Here is a 17,822-nt window from a genome sequence, read left to right as displayed (position 1 = left end):
AATGCATTGCATCCATTGCTTCTCCGTATGTATTAACCAGTCATTTTCTCAAATATGATTCCCATTTCATGTTGACCCATTACAGAAAATCTATGAACATCAATAAGATCAGGGCAGATCATTTCAAGGCCTCAGCTCCACTTGCCCGTCAGCTCTCCATAACCCATTGTTCCTTTAATGTTCAAACATTATCTATCTGATCTTCAAAAACATTCAGTGATAAAGCCTCAACTATTTCAGTGGGCAGGGAATTCCACAGATTCACAATCTTCTTGGTGAAGAAGTTCCTTCTCAGTTCAGTCTTAAATCTGCTCCACCTAATTTTGAGGTTTTGCCCTCTGGTCCAAGTTTCACCTGCTACTGGAAACATTCTCTCTATTTCTATCTGATCTATTCCAATCATAATCATATATGTTTCTCTCCGATCCTCCCTCATTACTTCAAATTCCAATCAATATATAATTCCAGTCACTCAGTCTCTCCTCATAAGCCGACCCCCTCAACTCCAGAACCAACCTAGCGAACCTCCTCTGCTTCCATTGTAGCCAGGACATCCTTTCTCAAGTAGTGAGACCAAAACTGCAAACAGTATTGCAGGTGTGACCTCCCCAGCACCCTGTACAGCTGCAACATAACATCCCTGTGTTTAAACTGAATCCTTTTCGCAATGAAGTACACAATTCCATTTGCCTTGTTAATTATTTGTTGCACCTGCACATGCACAAGGACATCTAGGTCCATCTGCACAGACGCATGCTGCATTTGTTACCATGCAAATAATAGTCTTTTTTACTGGTATTCCTACCAAAATGGATGACTTCATATTTAGTATAATTGTACTCCATCTGCCAGACCTTTGCCCACTCACTTATAATATTTATGTCCCGTTGTAAAGTTTATCAGTCCTCTGCACACTTTGCTCTGCCACTCATTTTAGTATAATCTGCTATCGTTGAGACACTACACGTGGTCCCCAACTCCAAAAGGTCTATGTAAGCTGTGAATAATTGCGGTCCTAGCACTGATCCCAGAGGCACACCACTAGTCACTGATCAATAACCAGAAAATCACTCATTTATTCCCTCTCATTGCTTCCTGTTAGTTAACCAATCCTTTATCCATGCTAATACCTTACCCGTAATGCAACCCATCTTTAGCTTATGCAGCAACTTTTTTGGTGGCACTGTTTCGAATGCCTTTTGTAAATCTCAGTACACCACATCTACTGGGTCTCCGTGGTCATAATGTCGTCATAGATTTCTAGTAAATTAGTTATCCATAACCTGTCTTTCATGAACTAATGCTGTGTCTGTCCAACGGGATAATTTCTATTCAGATGCATGCTATTTATTCCTTGATGACAGATTGACGTATTTTCCCCACTGCACACGTTAGGCTAACCAGTCTATAATTTGTCACTTTTTTCCTACTCTCCTTTTTAAACAGTGGCGTCTGATTTCGTGTTTTCCAATCTGCTGGAACTGCATCAGAGTCCAGTGAATTTAGAAAAGTTTCCACAAATGAATTTGCTGTTTCTCCCACCACTTCTGTTAGTACCCTGGGATGCATTGCATCAGGTCCTGGAGACTTACCTACCTTTAGATCCATTAGCTTGCCCAACACTATCTCGATCATGGGAATGGTCCTGACCTACTTTCCTCCCTTTGACAATTACTGGCATGTTATTGGTGTTCTTCACTGTGAAGGCCGCCTAAATATCTGTTCCATTCCTCGGCCACTTCCTCATATCCTATTACTGAATCCCCCTTCTCATCCTCTAAAGGACCAATGCTTACCTGAGCCACACTTTTCGTTTTATATATTTATAGAATCTTCTGCTATCTGTCTTTATATTCTGAGGTAGTTTACTCTCATAATCAATCTATCTTATGTTTCTTGATAGTTTTTTTGTTGCTCTTTTGACCTTTAAAGTTTTCCAAATTTTCTAGATTCGCACTGGTCTTTCCCATTATTTATGTGATTTATTTTAATTTGATAGCCTCCCTTATTTACTGACACATCCATGGCAGCTTACCCCTTTTCCTACAGTCCTTCCATTTCATTGTTATATGCTGTTGCGGAGCACTTGGAAAAATTGCTTTAAAAAACATCCACTGTTCGTATATAGTTCCACTGTAAAGTATTTGCTTCCAGTTAACTTTAGCCAACTCTTCCCTCATCCTATTGTTGTCTACTTTGTTTAAGCACAGGACCCTGTTATTGGACTTTACCTTCTCACCTTCCATCTCTATTCTAAATTCAACCATACTTTCAGTCCCAATAATTTCTCCAAAAGCATTTATTTATTAATTTCATTCTTTTTCTCTCGAGTCTTAAGCTTTCCAGTCTTGCTGGAAGAATTGATTTGTTCCCTTCTGTGAAGACAGAACTGAAGTAGTTGCTTCATAGTTTTGCTATTGCCCTGTTCTCTATTCTCCTTCCTCTGGGTTCAGACTGCAACGAAGCTGCACTTGTTTTCTCCAAACTTTTCCTTTGACAGTTCACCCCTATAATTCTTGTTAATATTCTCTTCAGAAACCCAACAATTTATATCCACACCATACAATCAGAAAGCATAGTCTTTGCACCGTCAGAAATACAGCACAGTCTACACTAGTCCCACGCTCTTACATGAGCCCTATAGCCGGGAATGTTATGACACTTCAATAGCTCGTCCAAGTCCTATTTAGCTGTTTTGTGGTTACCATAACAACTCCCCTATCAGGAAGCTCATTCCAGACCCCAACACCATCTGGGCGAAAATCAATCTGCAAATCCTCTCTAATCCTCAAACCCTTCACTTTAAAAGTGTGTTCCCCTGTTTTTACCCCTTTAACTAAAAGAAACAGCTGCTGTCTACCCACCCCCACCCTCCTCTAGCTTATCTCTCCATGCTTCAGGCTCACTGCCTTTATTCCTGATGAAGGGCCTTTGCCCGAAACGTCGATTTCGCTGCTCGTTGGATGCTGCCTGAACTGCTGTGCTCTTCCAGCACCACTAATCCAGTATTTGATTTTCAGCATCTGCAGTCATTGTTTTTACCTTGCTGTCTATCCACCATTTCCATGCCCCTCATAATCTTATCCTTCTGAATCACGACCCCTCAGCCTTCTCTGCGCCAAAGTAAACAACCCGAGCTTATCCAGCCTCTCTCAATAGCTGATATGCTCCAACCCAGGGAATATCCTGGTGAATCTCCTCTGCACCCCCTCCAGTAAAAGCACATTCCTCCTGTAATTTGGCTCCCAGATCTCCACACAGTATTCCATCTTGGCCGAACCAAAGTCCTGTATAGCTCTTATAATCTATGTCCCGATGATTAAAGGGTATTTACTAATGCCTTCTGAAATAACCTATTACCATGTTCAGTCAATTTCAGGGATGTGTGGAGAAGCACCCTCTGAGCTACTTCCTGTGCTGTCATTCATTGAATACTCCCCTGTCTGGTTCCTTCATCCAAAGTGCATTAACCTCATATTTATCAGGGTTACATAGCATCTGCCTTTGATCTGTATATCTGACCATTCCATCTGTACCATCCTGTAACATAAGGCCTTCCCCCTCACTGTCAAACACCTGGCCGTTTTTGTGTCAAAGACAGACTTACTAATCACACATTCCCCACACCCTCCACATCCACATCTACATCATTTATGAATACCACAAAGAATAAGGGACACAACACTGATCCCTGGGGTACACCAGGGACACTGGTCTCCAGACACACAAACATCCTTCTCCGATCACTCTCTTCCTCCTGCCTCTAAGACCATTTGAATGTCACTTACCAAGTTACCCTTGATACCATGAGATTGTACTTTCTTTATCATGTGAGGCTTTGTCAAAGGTGTTGCTGAAAATGAAAACATAAAAACGACCTCCTCGAACAAATTCCATAAAATTCACTCGGCTTGACTAACCTCTGATAACTTCATACTGATGATCCTTGATCAAACATTGCCTCTCTCAATGAAGATCAATTGTCTCCTTCCCTCTTTTCCCCAATAGTTTCCCTGAAACAGATCTGATACACACTGATCTGTAATTTCCCAGTCTACCTGCACCAACCCTTCCTGTAAAGAGTGCTCTCCATTAATCTGGCAACTCCCCTGTGACTAGATTCTTGTTAAACATTCGAGTCAGGGCATTTCCTCCCTTGTCTCCCACTGCAACTTGTGATACAACTCTTCCAGACCTGGGACTTGTCCAATTTTATACCAGCCAAAACCATCATTTCCTGCTCGCATCTTATATCAATCTGCTCAAGAGCTTCCCAATCCGGTCTTCTTGAAATATGCACCTGCCTCCTTCTTCTCCCAAGTAAAACAGATGGGAAGCTCTCATGTCATAATCTATCGATCTTCTCCAGCTTCACACACAGATTGCGCCCTTGATGTCTAATGGGTCCTAAGTATTGCCTGGCTATTCTGTTCTGCTTGATGTTCTTGCGGAATATCTTGGGATTCTCGTTCGTATTGCTCTCACTTTTCAATGCCCATGTTCGTCACTCCCCTCTGTGTGATTTGTTTTAAAGATTCATTTCGATCACCTCTCATTCTCTGAAACTCTCTGGAACACAGGCGGAGTTCTCGCATCAGACAATCTTGCCATCTGAGGGATTAATCAGGAGAATGTCCTTGCAGACCTTACAGTGTTTGCATAAATAACAGACATTTTCTGTCTTTCATTAAATCATTTTAATGTACTTTTCAAATTCACTGAAGCCAACTTTATCCCCGTATCCTAATGGCTTGCATGACTCAGGTATGTACCAGTAATATAAGAAAACAGCTGCTTTGTGTTCAGATGTCATTTAAATTCAAAATATTAAGTGCACTATTCCCAAAAGTTTCTTTACAACAAAGTCTTCAATTAGTTCTTCTGATCAGACATCACCAATACCAGAACAGCCTGATCTCTACTTGGTGCTCAACATATCATTAAAGGAACCCATCTCATAGACGCACATGTAATCCATTTACCCAGCATTAACATTCACTTGGATTGACAACTCTTTAGATTTAACTTGAAGCTGTCCATTATTACTGCAGTACCCACAAACGTGTATTTCTAATTTCCTGTTTTGGACCATAAACATTTGTATCACAATTTTGACTTTGATATACAAATCTCATCAGTTTTTGCTTCTCCTTGCTGTTTCTAAGTTCCACCTTACCAGATTCTGAGTGATATGGGGTCTGGCGGGGTTGATGTTAGTTTCAGACGAGATTTTTAGCGAGGTATATCTCAACATTGATATCATCTCGCCACACCTTACCTGTTCTTCTCAAGTGTCATTGTGACATTATCACCAGATCTCGCGTTATGCTGGTGGAGTAAAGAAGTACAATGAACGTTCAGCTATGCTGGGTATTCCCCCAGAGAGCTGAGACTGCTCTAACCTGGGTGGGAACCTTACAGCAGGCTGGTAAAGTGTTACTGCTGCTGTGCAGGATCTTAATGAGCTCACATCTGGAGTAATGCACACAGATTCAATCACCAAACTGAGGAAAGCATGTTTGAATGACCTGAAAGATTGTTCCCACAACTGATTCCTGCAACAAAAGTATTAATCATAGAATCCCTGCAGTATGGTAGCAGGCCATTTGACCCATCGACACCACACTGATCCTCCGAAGGTCATCCCATCCAATCCCCACCACCCACCCCTCCCAATCTTTATAACCTGGCATTTTCCATGACTGATGCACATAGCCTTGACATCCTGCACACACACAACATGGGTGTCTCACACCTGCACACATACAACATGGGAGCTGGGGAAAAAATAAGCACTACTGCAATTAGGCGGTAGTGTGGGAGAAATGGGTGGCTCGGTGGCACAGTGGTTAGTATTGCTGCCTCACAGCGCCAGAGACCTGGGTTCAATTCCCGACTCAGGCGACTGACTGTGTGGAGTTTGTACATTCTCCCCGTGTCTGCGTGGGTTTCCTCTGGGTGCTCCGGTTTCCTCCCAAAGTCCAAAGATGTGCAGGTCAGGTGAATTGGCCATGCTAAATTGCCCGTAGTGTTAGGTAAAGGGGTAAATGTAGGGGAATGGGTGGGTTGCGCTTCGGCGGGTCAGTGTGGACTTGTTGGGCTGAAGGGCCTGTTTCCACACTGTAGGTAATCTAATCTGATCCCCGGTCATTATGTGTAATTTAGGGTGGCCACTCCACTTTACCTGCACATCTTGGGACTGTGGGAGGAAACTGGAGACGGAAATTGAACTGGGATCTCTAGTGCAGTGAGGGAGCAGTGTTAACCACTGAGCTACCCAGTGTGGGCAACACAACTTGCCTGCATTTTTCAGCCCATGAAAAGTGACATTTGAACAGGGAGATTCCATAAGACCCCAGGCATGTCATTGAGCAACAGGAGGTGGACATTGAGATCTTGAGCGCTTGGTCAGAGACAGGAGCACAACATGCAAGTCCCTTGAGACTATAATGTAGGAAAGCCAGGAGGACATTCAGCCCAGCAAGTGTGTAAAGCAGGAACAGAATGAGTCCAATCAGCTACTCATGCCTCTTACACAGCAATTGGAGCAGATCTTTTACAGCCTTGTGCCTGTTACACAGGAATTGTGAAAGGGAACATAGAGGTTATAGGAAGGGAAGGACTTCGTCCAGAATTTTCGTCGTGTTACTGACCGCACGATCAACTGAGAGAGACAAACAGAGGTGTTCCGTGGGCAGGCCAATACCAAGTTTTAACCACGTGAGTCAGAGCTGCTGGAACACGCCTGTCCATGGAACACCACATGGGACACACCGGGAAGTGAACAACAGCCTGACACACACCATTTCAATGTCTCTGAGCTTCACAATGCCAGTACTCGATGAATAACGGAGTCAAAAACTAAGGCCAGGGAAAGATACAGAAAAAAAACCAAGTAATTTATTAACTGATAACTTGCTAAAAATATGGATAAGAAGATGGAGGGATTGGAATAACGGGATAAGTGAGACAATGGTGGATCTAATCCCAAGAAAGCAAACATTAAATGGAGAAATTGCCAAATCCGCTAGAATAGTCCATTGCTTCAAATTCTGAATCTGCATCACAGAACCAGCCCAGACACCACAAACTAGGGTAAGTTAACAGCTCAGATGGAGAGCTGTGCAGGCCGTGCTAGAGGATTATTCCAAAAATCGAACTACCTGCACAGCATGGGGAGAATTGCAAACCTTTGCCAGGGTATTGCAACCATCTACCACCACCCTCTGTCTCCAACCTTTGAGCCAGTTTTGTATCCAAGTTTCTTTCATATGAACCAACCTTGTTAAACAGATGACCATGCACCATGTTATTCAACGCCTTACTGAAGTCTATATCGACAACGTACACCACTCTCTCTCAATTACTCTTTTTAGTCGCTTCTTCAAAAAATCTCAGCCAAGTCAATGAGGCATAATATTGCTTGCATAAAGTCATGTTGACTTTATCTAATCAGTCGTTACCTTTGAAAATGTGTGAAAATCCGATGACTCATAGTCCCCTCCAACAAGTTACCCACCACTAACGTCGGGCTAACGACCTTTTCCTTCTTACCCTTCTTAAATCCTTTAAGTAGTGGCACCACGTAGCCAACCTCCAGTCAACCTGTGGCTATTAATCATAGCAAGGGGCCCAGTAATCACTTCCCTAGCTTCCCATAGAGTTCTGGCGTACGTCTAATAAAAGCCTGGACATTTTCCTTCCTTTGCTGTTTTAAGACCCCCAGCAGCTTCTCTGTAATACAGACACTTTCCTAGACGTCACGACTTATTTCCCAAGTTCTCTAGCTTCCATATCATCATACATAGTAAATAATGATACAAAATATTGGTTCAGGACCTCTCCATTTCCTGTAGCTCTGCACATGAGCAGCGTTGCTGATCTTTAAGGATATCCTATTCTCTCCACAGCTACTCTTCTGTCCTTGACATATTTGTAGAATTCCTTTGGATTCTCCTTAACTCTATTTGTCAAAGCTATCACATATCTCCTTTTTATGCTCCCAATTTCCCTCTTAAGTATACTCTTGTTGCCTTCAGATTCTTCTCGTGATTCACTTTAAATCAGGAATTAAGATGCAAATGATCACCATTTCGATTGTCAGAAAAATCCATCTGGTTCACTGTCACACTTTAAGGAAACAAACCGCCATTCTTACCTGGTCTGGCCTACAAGTGACTCCAGACTCACAGCAATGTGGTTGACTGTTAACAGTCCTCTGGGCAACTAGGGATTGGTAATAGATGCTTGCCTAGCCAGGGACGCCTTCATCCCGTGAATGAATTAAGAAAAAAACCCTCAATTCCTGCTGTCTAGACCTGAGATATGCTCCCCGTTTATCTCTGGCCAGAACTTCAATTTCTCCAATTCTCCAGCATTCCTTACACATACCAGCATTACCCTTCACCCTAAAAGGGCCATAATGTGTCTGTACTCCTGACAACTCATTTTTGAAGTCTTCCCTCTTCCCAACTGACCCCCTTTTCCGAGAATATCTGTCCCAGTCGAATTTGGAAAATTCTTAGTTAATATCATCAAAATTGATTTTCAACAAAATTGAACTTTAAGTTTTAGACGTGGTTCATCCTTTTCCATCTCTATTTTAAAACGTATTGAATTATGATGACTTGCCATAAAGTGCTCCCCACTGATGCCTCAACCACCCGCTCCCCACTGCTTTATTTCCAAAGGGTAATGTGACGTTTAGCTCCTTCTCTGTGATGAAGAGCATTGGTGAAGCAGTTGCAGCGTTGTCACTGGGGTTGGTGTCAGCAGAGTCTTCGACTCATTGCGTTGAATCGAATAATAATTTGTCTCAGTGACATTTTCATTGAGTGTGACAGAGGGATTGTCTGCACGAGGCTGAGCTAGTTTCCTGGTGCTATCTTATCGGCATCACCTCATTGACTACGCAAACCACCCCATGGTGTCCCTCTCATTCAATACCAGCCCGATTCTCCGACCAATCAAGCTTGGAGGTAATCACCATCACCTGCATGCTCCTTGGTATTCCGTGATCCCTGGCTCTGGTGCTATCTTTCAGAGGCCAGTGGGCACATGGTTGAGCTTTCTGACGTTGGAGCTGCCCTGTACAATTTATCCTGGCCATGGCAATAGGGGCAAATGCATCACGGTTTGTAGACACGTGCACGGAGGTCCTGGTGGATGGGCTAGTACAGAGGAGGACCATTCTCTTCCCAGAGGGGGCCACACCACTAGACACAGCGAGCATGGTCTGAGCTCACCACCCAGCATGCAGCACCTTCACCCTCTCTCTCTCTCTCTCTTTCCCCTCTACTATATCCCCCTCACTAATAGCAGTGGATGGATACAACACTGTTGACTGACTCCCTCTGGGCAAGTCACTATCTCCCCACCCTCCCCCACCTACACCAACATTTACAGCAGGGTCACACACTCACACTCTTACTCCATCCTTCCCCATCTACTATTCCAAGACAAACAGCTTGGAATTGGACACGAAGAATGAAGCTGGGTGGTGGAGTGCCCAATATCGATCTCCTGCTCTCACCCCCCCCCACCACACACACCCTTTACCTGTGTGCCTGTATTTGACTCTGTGGTTATCTATACGTGGGTGCAGGTCTGACAGTGTCTGTGGTGTTTAAAATGATAAAATCTCTCGCTCAGCTGGCCTCCACACCCTACTGCAGTGACATTGGCAGAAGGTGTAACCTTCGAAGATTCAGTGTGGGTGGGAGAGAGGGCAGCAGCTCATAACACCACCCAAACTGACAGCACCATCAACACATACACCTCCATCCTCCCCCCCCCCCCACACACACACACGCACGCACACACACGCACACACACAATGCTGGTAGATGGAGGGTTGCAAATATACTTGGGCCTGTCGGAATGAAAATGCTCACGTCTGAGTGAACCATTTTATCAGAAGACGAGATGAATTGATTTCTCATTCTGTGACTTGCAATGCTTAAACATTAAGTGAGAAAGTATTGAAAAGTCCTGAAAAAGGTCCAGTGGTGTTGGCAATGGCGCTGGTACAACATCGCTTAGGTTCAGACAAATTGCTGATATTATTTGAAAAATCAAACAGCCATGCAATTTGACGGATTCACAGGAAAGGATTTGTTATCTTCATCGAGTGTTAAAAACTGTGCCACTGATGCACTGGTGAGGGGCGGCCAGCAGAGGGTAGTATTGTAGGAATCTAGTCACAAAACTCAGGCGAGCACCGCTGCCTCACAGCGCCAGGCACCCGGGCTCGATTCCACCCTCAGGCAACTTTCTGTGTGGAGTTTCACATTCTCCCTGTGTCTGCATGGTGTTCCACCGGGTGTACCCACAGTCCAACAATGTGGATATTAGAATTGGCCATGCTAAATTGTCCATAGTGCGAGGGATGTGTCGGGTTGGGGCATTAGTCAGGGTTAAACGTAGGATAGCATTTGAATGGGTCTGGGTGGGTTACTTTTCAAAAGGTCAATGTGGACCTGTTCGATCGAGGCGCCTGTTTCCACACTGTAGCGATTCCATGAACTCTATGAACAACAGGACGGTGAAGACTTTGATACCAATTTCAATATATTTACTTCAAAAACAACATTGCACAGCGAAAGCAGACAGAGGTGCAGACAAACTTATATACTGATGCGAACACACATAACACATGCACAAAGCGATACGCAAGTAGATATGGACATTAACACACAAACACACAAACATAACCCCACATATAGGCACACACGTTGTTTAATACAGAGATATTTAATTAATAAGTTATCAATGGCTAGTCAGAGAAGGCTGGAGATTGGGGTTCAGAAATATTTTAGCCGTGATCAAATGTCATGGCAGAAAAGATGGGCTGAATGGGCTCATTCTGCTCCAGTGTTCATTGCTCATATGATCTTCCCTGGAATTGTCTTTCCACGAGGTCAGTGGAGAATGAATTTGATAAGTATTTGATTTAGGAGAGTTAATGGGAATTTGGACAGCTTTCAGGGGCTGAGTGGTCGATATCTGTTTCTAATTGTCGAATCCTTACACATCAAAAGATTGGCGATTGGTTTGAGGGGAACACATTTTGAGATTAAGGACATTCCCATTTCAGACTGAGACAGGGATGCTCCTTTCTGTTTAGAGTTGTGTTATCTGTGATGCTCTCATACCTAGGTAGCAGTGAAGACTGGGTTACTGAAAACACTCAAGGTTGAATTCCATAGTACTTTGATGAACTCGAGGATCCATGTTTATTGGGAACAGACAGGAAAGTGATGTTTAGTTACAATCACATCAACAATGCACATTCTGAATGGTGCAGCAGGCTCGGGGGGCTGAATGGCCAGCTGCTGCTCCTAACCCATGTGTTGTACTCTCAAGCCCTCAGTACTTTTACAGAGGTAAAGAAGGCTCCCATTCAGCCAGTCAGCATCATAATAATGAGAAAGGATGAGGCCGTTCTGCCCTCTCAGGATTTATGCAGGGATAGATTGAAGTCATTCAGCCCACTAAGTATATTGCACAGCATAGGATGAGGCCATCCAAACTTTCTAGCTTGCTGCCCAATAACAAGGGAATCACAGTTGACTATCAGGGAATAAACATTCGGGATAAATGTTTATATTCAGGTTGCAAAGTTGTAACTGTGTGGAGTTCCTCGGTGTTCAGTGTGAGATTATCAACTATTTACAATCTATACCAATGAATTGGATGAGAGGACTGATTGGTTTGGAGCTCAGTTAACTCATTCACCAAAATAGTCATTTAACTGGACATGGAGACTCTGCAATGGGATACAGACAGGGGAATTTAGTGAGCAAAACTTTGGCAGAAAACAGTATAATGTGGGTAAAGAGAAGTCAGTGCTGTGTTGAACAGAGAAAATAACAATAACCTACTTAAATGGAGAGAAAATCACAGAACTCATTGAAACAGAAGGATTAGTGCATTCCGGTACATGAGCCACATAAACCTCGCCGGCAGATTCAGCCTATACTTAGAAAGGGCTACCGAATCTTTGCTGTTTTATGCAAAGGCTACTGGGTATAATCATTAGGATGTAGTCCTGCATTTGTACATGACAATGCTGAGACTACATCTGATGCATTGTGTCTAGTAATGATCCCCTAAACTGAAAGAAAAATATGCAATTGTTTTATAAGCTTTTTACTGATGTTTCACTTTACTCTTTGCTAGAATGAATGCCTGATGGAATCATTGTGTCATACAGCACGGGCACAGACCCTTCAGTCCAGCTATTCTACACCGACCAGATATTCCAATCTGATGTAATACCATTTGTCAGCATTAGATCCATAACCATTCATACCCTTCTTAATCATATACCTATCCCTTGCCTCCTAACTGCTGTCATTGTACCAGCCTCCACCACTTTCGCTGCCAGCTCGTTCCATACACGCACTACCTTCTGTGTGAGAAAGTTACCCCTTCAGGTATCTTTTTAAAGTTACCACTCTCACCTTAAATCTATGTCCTCTGGTTTGGATTCCTCTGACATCCGAAAATAATCGTATCCATACCCCTCAGGGCCTCTACAAGGTCAGGGCACTTCAGGCCTGAGAATAAGAAATTTTAAATTGCACCTTAAATGACCCTAAGGACAGTGTACTGGGCATAGCTGAGAAATGAGAGAATAAAACTAAGGGTTCAGTTTAATAAACCAATATATTCATTTTAACACAGGACTTTGAAGACATGAATTTATTGTACAATCGTTATGAAGCCACGTATAAAAATATTTTCAAATGATAAATTACAAATCGCTCCTACATGGAGCAGATAACAGGAATGGAGTATGCAATCGGGGAATGTTTAACCAGAATTTACATGGTTCAGGTTGGTGTTCAGGTCACGTTATTGTATGGTTCAATTCAGAGAGGGAGAAAATGTAACTTGTCTGAGAAGCCACAGCCATTGCTCTATCGCTTTACTTGTTCGTCTCAACAGCACCATGTAGAAAATAGAACAATACAGTGCAGAACAAGGCCCTTCCGCCCTCGATGTTGCGCCGATCTGTGAACTATTCTCAGCTCGTCCCCCTACACTATCCCAAAATCATTCATGTTCTTGTCTAAGGATAGTTTAAATCTCCCTAATGTGGCGAGTTGACTACATTAGCAGCGAGAACATGCCATGCCCTTACCAAACTCTGCGTAAAGAACCTGCCTCTCACATCTGTCTTAAATCTAACACCCCGCAATTTGTAATTATGCATCCTTGTACAAGCTGACGTCATCATCGCAGGAAAAAGAATTTCACTGTCTACTCTACCTAATCTTCTGATCATCTTCTATGTCTCTATCAAATCCCGTCTTAGTCTTCTTCTTGCCAATGAGAATAGAACGAGGTCTCTCAGCCTTTCCACATAAGACGATCCATCCAGACCATGCAACATCCTGATAAATCTCCTCTGCACCTTTTCCAATGATTCCACATCGTTTCTGAAATATGGGGACCAGAACTGTACACAACATTCCAAGTGATACCGCACCAGCGTTTTGTATAGTTGGCAACATGATATTGCAGCTCCGGAACTAAATCCCTCCACCAATGAAAGCTAACACACTGTATATCTCTTTCACAGTGAGCTGAAAATCCATCAGTCATCTTTACCATTCATGACGGTTCCTGTTGAGGATTTATTGGAAACTCCCCACTGCCAGGAGAGAAGGGAATTCAACCAAGTCCAACAGTTCCAGGAAGAAACCCCATTGCCAGCAGCATCTGTGAGGCTGAATAACAATTGAGACCATCTCAATTTTCCTTTTGCCATGAAATGAAGTATTATTTGGACAAAGCTTTTCCAAACTAATATCCTGCGGAGTTTTTTTTTCTGTTTGACTTCAGACATGTGTGTGCGTTTCTCAGATTTATAGGATAACAAATAATGATACACATATCGACAATGTCCAAACTATATGTCATTTATCCTTCCATCATTTTTCGAGTAACTTTGCTTTGGTTTTAGATTAATTATTTTTACAAATTTAAGAAACCTCCTGACATGTGAGACAGTTGTGACACTGAAACACCATGCCACTACGCCCCCCCCCCCCACCCCAGGCACCCCCCAATGAATCACTGTGCTAGGGAAAACTGGGGAAAGTGTAATTCTGTAATATATACATAAAACAGTGGCAAAACACAGCAGATGAGCCAGTATCTGGAGAGAGAAACAGAGTTAGAATATTAAATCTGATATTACCCTATTGGGGTAAACTCATATTCGACTCAATAAGTTTAAATATGTTTCTCTCTGCTTAGAATCTGCTAAGGTTTTCCAACACTTACAACGTGCATAGTTTTTTGGACTCTGGATAGTTGTCTGATGTGAAAGAGAACAGTGAACCTGCCATTTCTGTTGGCTCTCCAGTATTTGGTTATGGTATCTGAATGAAAAAGTAAAAACTTTGTGAATGACATCTTTCTCAATACTGATAACGTATAACACTACCATAATGCATTATGAAAATGTTGAACTCAGTGGCACTGACGTCACACAATCAATCATCTGAAATAAACTAACTGACGAGACAATTCCAATTGTTATCAATGTCTTGTCATGCTCCTGATGTCACTGGCATCATATTCATCCAGCAAAGTATTATCTTTCCGAAACTTTAGGTGCAACTGTCAAATATAAAATATCTTTTTTTTTACAGGTTATATTCATCCAGGAGAAAGTGAGAACTGCAGATGCTGGAGATCAGAGCTGAAAATATGTTGCTGGAAAAGGGCTGAGTCTTGAAGAAGGGCTCATGCCCGAAACGCCGATTCTCCTGCTCCTTTGGATGCTGCCTGACCTGCTGCGCTTTTCCAGCAAGACATTTTCAGCTATATTCATCCAGGGTTTTGGAAGGCACTAGTAAGGGCAGAGTTTATTTGTCATCCCCAGTAGCTCTGGCAAAGGCGTCAAAAGAGCTGCCTACTTAAACCTCTGCAATCCAAGTAATGCAGATCCATACAGAGCTGTTGTAGGGACATTCCAAGATTTTTATCAACCGATAATGAAATAAGAATAAATTAGCCCCTAGTCAGAATGACATGCAACTTGGAAGATACCTTGCAGAGACTGCTTTTTCCATTGTTCCCATTTCCAGTGCAGAATTTTCTCTAATTACCATTAATCACAGTTTTGCTCAGGGTCTTTGAATCCAACTTCACCTTCGATTGAAAGGGAAGTCACTCTGATTTCACCTCAAATTACATGGGAAGATCAGTTGAAAGAATAAAGAACAAAAAACATTGTTAGAACAATGTCCTCGCAATATTCAAAAGAAAATTGATACACGGTCTTCCGATTCTGTCAGAAGTTTTGGTTCTCTTGGTGATGAGGCTGTTTGGTAAAACATTGTGACAGACGGACAGGAGAAGCTCCAGTCTGTCCCAATAGTGAACAAAAGTATCCTGTTCACGGTGCATCAGATAGTGGCAAACATCCGACTGTCTGTTGCTATTGGACATTGATCATTCCAAACTCATCATTCTCCGATGACCAATGGTAGCACAGATATCAGCAGCTTCCAGTATCTAACGTGAAAGCAAAAAGGGAAAGGGAGGGTCAGGGGAAGTGGTGTGACATACAGTGCGAGAGGGAGGAAGGGCCATGGTCAGTGGAAAGGTACGTAGCATTAGAAGGTGCAATGCAAGGGCACTAAAAGGGTAAGGAAAGAGTAGGAAGGGAGGTTGAGGTGCGCCAGAAGGCGCATCAGTGGCAGGGAAAAGCAGGTAGTTGGAAAAGTGAGATTGATGGACAATCAAACATCACTGTTCAGCAAAATTGGCATCTGGTTTCTATTCAAAATGAAGAAAAGATTACTCATACTTTTTTTTATTAATACTTGATTCTTTTTCATATTGTACATTCACTCGACATTTCTGTATCTCCATCAAGTGCAGATATGTTATTTTCTACCCAATGCATTATTGCGACATTATGTCACTTTTTAAAACAATATTCAGAACTCTGGGTGCTTGTTCTTTTACGTTGCTCCCAAATCAACGTAGAAATGAGAATGTGAATTGATCTTCTATAGTGTGTTTATAATGTAGAATTTAATTTAATCTTTATCCTCATCCCTCTAGCTCTTTCCAACAAACTTAATGAATGAGCCTGCGTCTACTGTGCAGATGAAAAAAAAATTCTTCAGCTTTCAGCTCGAACTATTGCAGTGAATGTTTCATAGAATAAGCGGCAGGTCCACATCAAATGGAAATGTCGCAGTGCACAATGCCAAAAGCTATTCCAAAATTAATGATATACAAGTCTTATAAACAATACATGCAGAGGGGTGGAGTGTAAAAGCAGAATTCAGCTCCATGTCCAAAATATTGTTTGTGGCTTCCTCATAAAAGACCTCAACCACATCACGCTGTAAATTCACCAAAATATGAAAAGCAAGAGATTGGAATTCCCAATTCTTCCTCTGCAACAGATCTCTAGAAGAGATAGAAAATCAAGGTTTGTTTCTGATATTCATAAATGTTGATGGTATTAATGTTAGAGATGGGGTGGGGTTGGAGAATGAAAAACAATGTTGTGGATGACACAACGATAGTCCGAATAGGTCACGGTGAGGATGAGCGTGATAGGTTAACACTGGAAGATGTGAGATGCTGCACTTTGGAAGAAGTAACAAGACAAGAAGAACTCAAACCAAGAAGATAGGCTGGTCTTGCTTTTGGACCAGAGAAGGGCGAAGGGTGAACCTGACAGAGGTGTATAACAGCATGAGAGGTAGGGGCAGAGTCAATAAACAGCAGCTATTCCCCTTAATCGAAGGGTCAAAAACAAGGGACATATGCTTGAAGCGAAAGAGAAGATATTGAAAGAGGATTTGAGGAATCCGTTTTGGACCCAGAGGATGCTTTGTGTTTAGAATGTATTGCCTGGGAGGGTGGTTCAGGATGGTAACCTGGCAAACTTTATAAAACACTAGCATTATCACTGGATGGTGCAGACTCGATGGGCCTTGTCTTTATATATGATTCCATGTGGTGGCAGCCATGAATGCTCTGATACATTCTGAAGCACTAACCAACGGTACTTGTTGGTTTGTTCTGGCGAACTGTGCTCAGTAAGTGGCAAGATTACAAATCAACATCATTCCATGGAGTATCAGCACGTACTCAACCTCGGACAGCACAGCCATCTCTGAAATCGTCCAGGATAATCCACATGCTCACTGCAAGCATCGTCCATCAAAAACAATAACATAATTCCAGATGTTTGACACATTATTTTAAGGACACCAACAACATAGACACAGACTTCCTTTCATTACTATAAAACTTGTCTCTGTAAGGTTGCTATTTATTGAAAAACAATAAACTCCATCCTGTCTGTTCGCTTTGGCAATGAGTCAGTTTTCCTGTTTGCCTGCGAGTTGTTCAGCACAGCATGACGGCTTGTGTAACACTCCATCCATCACCTGTAATATTTACTCCCAGCTAACCCAGCACATGAGATGCATTGCTGGCACACCCTCCCACCAGCCACTTGGATGGAACAATATCAACTGGACCGGAACATCTCAAGGGCAATTAATGCTGGTCTAGCTCCATTAAAATTCCAAATGAATTGAAAAGACAATCAGATTTTCTAGAGTTATTGAAAAGTGTAGAGTCTTTTTTATTGATCTGATGAGTTTGCCACTATCTTTATAGCTGTGTTATCGATGTCCATGAAATCATGTTGTACATATATTAAAAGAACAAAAAAAACAGTTCAGGTCACAGATGATACAAAGCAATGCAGCATTTAAGCAAAACCGGCCAGGGCATTGTAGGCTATAGGTCTTCAGGTAACTGCGAACAAT

This window comes from Chiloscyllium punctatum, chromosome 19 (genome assembly GCF_047496795.1).
Source record: "Chiloscyllium punctatum isolate Juve2018m chromosome 19, sChiPun1.3, whole genome shotgun sequence".
NCBI lineage: Eukaryota > Metazoa > Chordata > Chondrichthyes > Orectolobiformes > Hemiscylliidae > Chiloscyllium > Chiloscyllium punctatum.
This window is presented reverse-complemented; position numbering follows the sequence as displayed.